Source organism: Nannospalax galili, unplaced genomic scaffold (genome assembly GCF_000622305.1).
Source record: "Nannospalax galili isolate Female #2095 unplaced genomic scaffold, S.galili_v1.0 scaffold1231, whole genome shotgun sequence".
Lineage (NCBI taxonomy): Eukaryota > Metazoa > Chordata > Mammalia > Rodentia > Spalacidae > Nannospalax > Nannospalax galili.
Window position 1 is genome coordinate 1,407,170 of NW_008329696.1, and position 9,084 is coordinate 1,416,253.

Sequence of the window (9,084 nt, forward strand, 5' to 3'; positions counted from 1 at the left end):
AGTCCCTGTGAGGACTGAGGGAAACAATACAGATGAATCAATATCATGCCTGGCACACAATACATGTTCAATGAAGGGGTTATGATAACAGTGATAGACATGAGGTTTTTATAGTCTCATTAGCAAAGAATGAGGTTCCAGAGGCTCCTATCCTGAGGATGAAATAGATCAATTGTTATATTCATTCAGTGGAAAATTACATGATGGAAATCACAAACCACTGACCCATGTGGCAATGTACAAGCAAGAACTCCACACTCACAATAATAAGCACAAGAAGCCAAACAGGAATGTGAGGTTTCCCTGTATTTGAAGTTTGAGAAAAGAAATGAAAGGAGGTGTGGCGGCACACACCTTTAATCTCCGAAGTTGAGAGGCAGAGGCAGGTGGAGCTCTGTGAGTTCAAGGTTAGGCTTGAGATACACAACTAAGCTCTCTCAACAAACAAACAAACCAGAAATCACCCAAGAAAATGAAAAGGAACTTGATGATAGAGCACATGTGCTTTTAGGTACAGGCCCTGGGGTTCACCCCTCAGCACCCCACAGGGGAAGGAAAAAAGAGGAAAAAATGATGTAGAATAATAATCAAAACCAGAGTTACTTCTGAAAAGTAATAACCAGGGGAGTACCAAGGGAAAGTTCTGGGTCCTAGACTTGTTTTACATCTTTACCTAAGCAGAGGATACAAGGCTGTATTCATGTATAAAATCTCATTGATGGGTTGTACCCATCACTGACTGGATCTCATACAGCAGACCCAGCTCCCTGTTCGGTGGAACTTACTTTCTTCATGGTGCAAACATGTACCCATCGTTCAGTATAACAGTCTACAAGTAGAACCATTAGACATTTTCCTATTAAAAAGGTCTTATGTTAGACCACTGAGCCCCAATGTGACCTGAGCACTTTAAGGTAGGCTTAGCTGTAGTTGTGAAGCACGTTTTCTTTTGTTTTGTTTTTGAAGCAGGCTGACTAAACTCACTGTGTAGCCAAGGATGACCTAAACCCCTGATCTCCCTGCCTCTACCTCCCAAGTGCTGGCATTACAGTTGTGCACCACCAGATCCCCCTTCAATGCAATTTCTTGGTTACTGGCATTTTCAATTTGCAATGGGTATAGTAGGGTTTAACCTTATTATTAGTCAAGGACCATATCCATCCTTCAATGAAAAGTTAATTTTTTTTTTTTGAGACAGGATCTTACTATATAGCCCTGACTAACCTGGAACTCACTGTGCGGGACAGATCTCACAGAGATCCACCTGCCTCTGAATCCTGAGTGCTCAGATTTAAAGACATGTACCACCATGACCAGCCAAAGAAATAATTGTAAAAGATCAGAACAAGCAGGGTGTGGTGGTGCACGCCTGTAGTCCCAGCGCTTGGGAGGCAGAGGCAGGCAGATCTCCGTGAGTTCAAGGCCAACCTGGTCTACATAGCGAGTTCCAGGCCAGCTGGGGCTACAGGGAGACCCTGACTCAAAAAAACAAAAAAAAAAAAAAAAAGATCAAAACAAAGAGAAACAGACTCAATCTCTGCCCATTTGGGAAGGGAGACAGTCATTGTGGATTGGCAGTTGCTGTTTAGAGTTAAAAGACTGGGATAAGAAAATTCTGGGGGGATATGACTTCATGTGGGGAACACAGAATTCCAGGAGGACTTCATGGAGGAAGAAACCCAAGGCACAGAAACACCCTGCGCTGTGGCTTGGAGCCTTTGGAAGTCACTGATGGCCTCCCCATCTGGGGCAGCTTAACTTGGAAGTATGCAGTCATCTCATTCTGTCTCTACATTGAGAGCATCCAGACACTGACTCAACTTTGGGGGAGACCATGGAAAAGACATGGTACCCAGAGATAGTGAGCTGGCTACTGTGTAGAGTGGTCAGCACCTCCCTTCTGCCATGAGCCTTCTGGACTCTTCATGACTCCTCTGTGCTCTCGATCTGTAAAATGAACATTATTCTAATGGTCCAGCCTCCTAAGGTTGCTCTGAGGATCAAGGTGCCTATGCCTGCCAAGCTCTTTCAACAGTATCTGGTACAGTAAGTGCCCCAGGTATGTTCATTAGTCACAAGACAAGTCGGGGGCCTTGGCTTAGCTTCATATGTGACACAGGCCCTGATGATGGTGGAGAGCTAATGACTGGAACCAGGATGTAACACTTAGGGAGAAGGAAGACCACAACTATAGAATATCCCAATAGGGCGTTCCTGAACAGGCAGCGATTCCATTGATGGGCACCTCACTGGGCATAACTTTAAAAAAATTACTTTATTTACATATATGTATTTTAATATTTTTAATTTATGTTTATACGTGTATTGCCTGCATGTAGGTAAGTGCACCTGTGTCATGCACTGCCCTCAAAAGACAGAAGAGGCTGTTGGATCCCCTGGAACTGGAGTTACAGACAGTTGTTAGCTGCCATGTGGGTGCTGGGATTTGAACCCGGGTCTTCTGCAAGAACAATCAGTGTTCTTAACCACTGAGCCATCTCTCCAGTCTCTTATTTATATTTTTTTGTGGATGTGTATGTGCATGCTATACATGAACAGGTGTGCAAGGATGCCAAAAGAGCATGTCAGATCCCCTGGAGCTGGACTCACAGGTGGTTGTGAGTCTCCCAACGGGTGCTGGGAACTGAACTCACACCCTCTACAAGAATAGTACATGCTCTTAACTGATGAACTCTCTCTCCAGTCCTTCTGGGCATAACTTTTGCCAGCTCCTTAAAGGTTATGTGTGTGTGCACACACGCGCGCATATTGTTGTGTCAGGGCTTAGAACCGGGAGCTTCAGCGGTGCTAAGAAAGCTCATCCCTGAATTATGTCCTCAGCCCACCTTAAGAGGCCAAGGGGAGGTAGGGCCCCAAATCTGTGCTCCCCAAGACTGACATGCTGCCCATAAGCAGCTCGCACTACTGAACATGAAGCTCATGGTGGGGAGACTGCATTGGTGGTTCTAGCTCTGTCCTACGCTCTGTTTTATCAGGGAACAAGTTCAGTCAACAGTGCATTAGGCAAGAGGCTAGGATCAATGAAAAATTCCTAGGAAAATTAAAATAGCCCCTTTCAACTTAGTGGAGGATGGAAGAGAGGTGGCAGCTGACATGTGTGGGTTCTGAGCTAAGCACGGGCTGGCAAGAATCGGAGGCTAATTTGCAGACGCTTTAAGAGGTGAGAGTGTGTGAGGAGTCTGGCTGTTGGGGGGCAGATATGCAGCAAACCAACTACTACTGCCTCAGCTTGGGCAAGGCATAAGAGGGCTTTGTTCTATAGCCGACCTCCATATCCCCAGCTTCCAGTTAAATCTCCTCATTTTGGGCTTTCTGAAGAGAAGCACAGCTGCAAAACAGAGGCGGGGCCTGAGGGAGAAGGCTCTGCATCTCCCTTCTGGTCAGAGATCAACATTTTTTCCCTAAGCACCACCCTCTGAGGCACTTTGATGGGAGACAGGGCCTTGGCCAATCAGAGCACCACATTCCTGGTTGTGTGATTGGTTTAGGCACAGGCCCGTGGCCCAAGCTGAGCCAATTGCATTCCTCAGGAGTTGCTAGGCTGTCTGGAAGTGGGCCTGGAGCCACGGGGCCATCTTGCCACATAAGTTGACCTGCTTTGGAGGGAAGTTCTTCCTGGAGAGCAGAGCTGGGGGTGCTGGGCAGCAGGTTTCCGATTTGTTGAGCCCCTGTGTCCAATCAAGCTTAAGGCTGAATTACTAGGAACTTTCTGGATGCTGGAACCAATCAATTATTTTCATGTATTGACTTAGCTCATTGGGGTTGGGTCTCTTAATCTTTTGCCACCAAGGATCATGGGTGTCATGAGTGAGGGAGAGGATGAGGGACTCTAAGGCTTTGTCTAGCCCGGGGCAGGCTATGCTGCACAGAGTCCCTGAGGCTCACAGAGGCCCTTCTCCACAGGGTCTGCACAGCCATGCACACATCCTTCTGTGGGTCCCAGGCAGAACATCCGTCAGTCACATCGACGGAATCCATTTACAATCAGCCTGGCAGCCGAGGAGCCCCTGTGTGGCTGCCCAGTGCCCAGCGCTGGTGCAGAATCTTCCCAAAGGGCCACTGGACAGAAGTCACACAGACAGGTGGTGGCAGCCCACTGAGAATTAGCAAAAATTTGAATTCCTGTACGCATGAGGGTTTCCGACTCGTAGAACAATGAAATAATTTGGCAAAGTTGAGCCCACATCTGTGCTGAACAACGGCAGGAAGCTCCCTGGAGAGTGAAACTGCTTCCCCTCAAACCTCCATTTATTATTATTTATTAATTAATTATTTACCCCATATCTTTATTCCTTTGGGGATCGACCTCCTCCCTATATTTGTCTGGCTTTGAAACCCTACTTAGGAATTCAAGCTGACTCAGAGCCTGGCGGGATAAAGGAGGATTGGGATTGAAGGAAGGCAGCATGGAGGAGGTGAGACCGGAAGCAAGTCGGGTCTGCTCCTTAGCATCCTCAGGGCCCCAGCCCAGGCTCCGAAAAGCTGGCTTTGCTGTGTAAATAATTGGATAGATGAATGGATACAGGACAAAGGTAAGCTCCTCAGAATGCCTTTCCAGAGGCAGATAGGAAGCCCGAGGAGGCCGGGTGCGGGGAGTCCAGTACCGGGCACATTCTTTCACTGGTATTAGGGACACAAAGACAATTCTACATGCATGGGCAGGGCTTTCCCCCTTCCTCTTTCCCTCTCCCTTCTGGGTCCTGTGGGCCTCTCCACCTTCGACCACTCACTACAAATTATATTTCCCGCTTCAGTACAAGTGTTTGCAAAAGCAAACCCCCTTATCCCTGCCCTAAATGGAAAACCAGCATCCTTCCACACAAGGAAAGTATCAAGCTGTCTAAAACAGACACATTCAGGCAGAGCCTGCTGCCTGCCCCGGGCTGTTTAAAGCAGGACATAATGACTATGTGATCTGCTTACACAAGGTACCTGAGGTAGTCACATTCACAAGGACAGAAACTCGAGTGGTGGCTGCCAGTGGGGGGGTGGTGAGAGAGGGTGTCACTGTTTAATGGGGATCAAATTCCAGTTGGGCAAGATGAAAAGACATATGTGGGGCTTGAGAGATGGCTCAGCAGTTAAGAACACTGTTCTTGCAGAAGACCCAGGTTCAAATCCCAGCATGCACATGGCAGCTAACAACTGTCCCTAACTCCAGTTCCAGGGGATCCGAGAGCCTCTTTTTTTTCCCTTGGGCGTTGCATGACACAGGTGCACTTACCTACATGCAGACAATGCACACATACACACAAAATAAAAATAATAAATAAAATAAAATAAAATAAAAAGACATCTGTGGATGGATAGCATAATGATAGCTTAAGTGTGTGAAACACCTTAATGCCACTGAAATGTGTGTTTTAAACACTGTGAAGGGGCTGGGGGCATGGATCAGTGGCAGAGCATTTCCCTAACATGTGCAGATACCCTGGATTCCACCTCCAGCCCCTTAAAGAAATCATTAACAACAAAACCCTAAAAAACAAAAAGGAAGGCAAGGTGGCCCTGTCTGTAATCTTAGCACTCAAGAGACTGAAACAGTAGGGTCATGAGTTCAAGGCTGGCATGAGCTACATATTGAGACCCTATCTCAAAAAATGGGTATAAGGACAGGATCAAGGATGGGTGGGGGGACGGGATGGAGTGCCAGAGGGAGGGTGGCAGCCCTCAATGAGGGCCCTGGGGATGGAGTCCTACAGAAGTAGTCCTGGAGTGGTTGCAGTGACTGGTGAATGCCTATAGAACTATGGCCTGCCATGGCGGGACAGAAATGCCCCAGTGTGAGCCTCAACATTCTGATTCTGGGGTGACCTTGGGAAACTGCTTTACCTCCAGGTGCCTCACACCTCCTCCAGAAAGGAGGAGGTGAAGAAGCTGGAGAGGAGGCCGTGGTGAGACAGTATGAGTATACTGGTGGGTGTAGTATGTCTGGTACTAGGGTGCAGGATGGGTGTGTTTTCAAGAGTCTGACTTTCCTAGGTTCGCTCTGATCAGTTTGGGGGAGGGGGGATCAGTGAATTCATTTTTTGTGTTGGGGACAGTAGGTCTCACTCAGGGTCATCATGCCCTTCACACTACTGGGTAACAGAGGGGACTTGGTGATTGCTCCACTGTTCTGCCTCACAAGCCACCTTGCACACAGTGCTTATTAAGCATGATAAATCCTGTCCTAGGGGCATGAAGGGGACCAGGCATCTTGCTCTTACGATGCTCACTGCTTTGGAAAGGAAAAGGACTCTACCAGCCATGAGAAAACATCAGGAGAAGCACAGGTGAGGCTGGCCAGGGTGGCGGTACATACCTGCTATTAGTACCCAAGAGAAGTGGGCAGCTTGGGCTTTGTAGAGACATCCTGATTCCTAAACAAAAAGCAAAACAAAAACTCAAACAGAAAAACCCTGGGACTGGAGAGCTGGTTCAGAGGTTAAGAGCACTTCCTGCTCTTGCTGAGGACCTGGGTTTGGTTCCCAGCATTCATATCAAGCAGCTCACAACCCTCTGCAACTTTAGTTCCAAGGGATCTGAGTCCCTCTTCTGGCTTCTTTGGGCATCAGACATGTACATGGTACACATACATCCATGCAGGCAAACACACATATACTTAAAATAAAAATAAATCTTTTAATTTTAAAATTTATTATTATTTTATGTGTATGAGTGTCTTGCCTGCATGGATGTAAGTACGCCATGCATGTGCAATGCACGTGGAGGCTAGAAGAGGGTGTTGGATCCCTTGGAACTGGAGTTATGGATGGTTGTTAGCACCAAGTGGGTGCTGGGAAATGAACCCTGGTTCTTTGTAAGGATGAGGGATCATGGCAGGTCTCATTTCAAGGATAGGGCCAACATTTGATGGCATTGCTGGGGGCAGGGGTTGGCCTGGCTGGAGGAAGTATGTCACTGGAGTTGTGTGCAGCCCTTCTGTCTCTCTCCCCTCCTTCTTTCTGCCTTGAGGTGAACCACTCCACAGCACCTCCTGCTGCTTGTAGAAAGCTGTACCTCACTGCATGCGTGCTCCAAATCTACCGGAGACTGAACGAGACGGTGAGCAGAAAGAAAATTTTGCTTCTTTGAGTTGATTTGCTTGGGTGTTTTGTGATAGCAAGTCAAACTGACTAAAGCAGGAGATGACTAAGAGCCCTTAGGAAAGAGGCCCTTCAGAGCTCCCTTGGCCCCTCCTCATGAGAAGAGAGGAAGACAGGAAGAAGACCCAGGAAGTGAGCTCACTCCAGACGCAGCCTCCAGGGACACCTTGAAGTTTCCCAGCTTCTACACCTGTGAGAAATATGGCTTTTTGATGTTCGGAGCCACTCAGCTGGTGTTCTTTTGTGATAACAGCCAGGATGGACTCACCTCAGCGTTCCCAGAGGGGTCTGTGCAGCTCTCGCTTTTCCTGGCTTCTCTTGGCCTGTGGACAATACATGCTTCTGACCTCTTTCCTGGCTGCTGCTTTGCGATCCCTTACTCCTTCTCTTTTTAGTTTTTAAAACGTTTATGTTATTTTGACAGAATCTTACTATGTAGCCACCTGTAACTCAGACTCCTCCTGCCTCAACCTCTCCAGTGCTGGGATTACAGGTGTGTGTCACCACACCTGGCCTCCTCCTCCTTTTAGGTGATTAAAATTTCAGGCTTTACCAAGAGCCACAATGTCTATAACTCCCTCCCCAGGAACTCCCACCCAGTCCTGCCTCCACCCTGCCCACCACACATGCCCACTTGTCACCAAATCACCAAGCAAATCCAATATAAGATGCACAGGGCTGGAGAAATGGCTCAGCAGTTAGAAGCACTGGTTGCTTTTGCAGAAGACCAGACTTGGTTCCCAGCACCCACACAGCAGCTAACAACCATCTGTAATGGCAGTTCCAGGGGATCCTATGGCCTCTTATGGCCTTCGTGGGCATTACACACATGTGGTGCACTTATATATATGCAGGCAAAGCATCAAACATTAAAATTTTAAATCTTTTTTTTTTTTTTGGCTTTTTGAGACAGGGTCTCCCTGTAGCCCCAGCTGGCCTAGAACTCACTATGCAGACCAGGCTGGCCTTAAACTCACAGAGATCTGTCTGTCTTTGCCTCCCAAGTGCTGGGATTAAAGGCATGCACCACCACATCCAGCAAATTAAAAATTTTAGTGTGTGTGTGTGTGTGTGTGTGTGAGAGAGAGAGAGAGAGAGAGAGAGAGAGAGAGAGAGAGGCTCAGCATTGGACTTAGGATCTCCCTACCCTGTCCTCACCTGCCTCATTCTTATCCCAGAAAATGCCCCTCCCTCATCATTCAAACCCAAAACATGACATTTAGCCTTGGCTTTCTCTTCCCACCCCCTACATTGCATACATCACCAAGCCCCAATGGCCCTCAGCCTCCCAGACACTTCTGGTCTGTTAGCATCTTTCTCTCTTTCTCTGATCCCTTCCTAGACCAAACCACGCTCCACTGAGGGGAAAACCACACTGTCCCATCACCTTCGATGCCTCTTCCCGGCCACAATGTATGTCACCCTCACTTAGAATCATCCCTTTGGAAAGGAAACCCAACCAAATCTACCCCTCTGGAAACCGAGAGACAGCTTCCAGCTGCTTTAGCTATCAGGTTGGTGGCTGGGGAGGCAGGCCTCAGGGAGGGCCCTCTTCTCCTGGCATCCCTCTCCCCAACTCTCTCTGGCTCCCTGCCCCTTTCTCAAGCCTGCTGCTGCTTTGGGGTGTTTGCACCTGTTCTTCACCCTCACCCTCACCCTTCCCCTTCCTCCGCGTTCTCAGAGGCTGGCTCCTTCCCAAGAGGGCCATACTTGGCAACATTCTCTGCAATTGTCTTTCTCTATATCAGACTGTTACTTTCTGTTCCACTATCACCAATTTCCTTGCAGGGTCCTGTTTTTAAATCTATAAAAATACCCCACGATGCAGGAATACAGAGAGATGACAGTGTGAGCTTTCATAACCTTACCCCATGTGCTTGTCTATTTCATGGAGCCAGGGTTTGCTTGTTTATTTGCTTGTTTGCTAGCTTGTTTTTCCTTTGGCTAAAGCATTTCAAGGCAAATTCCAAACATG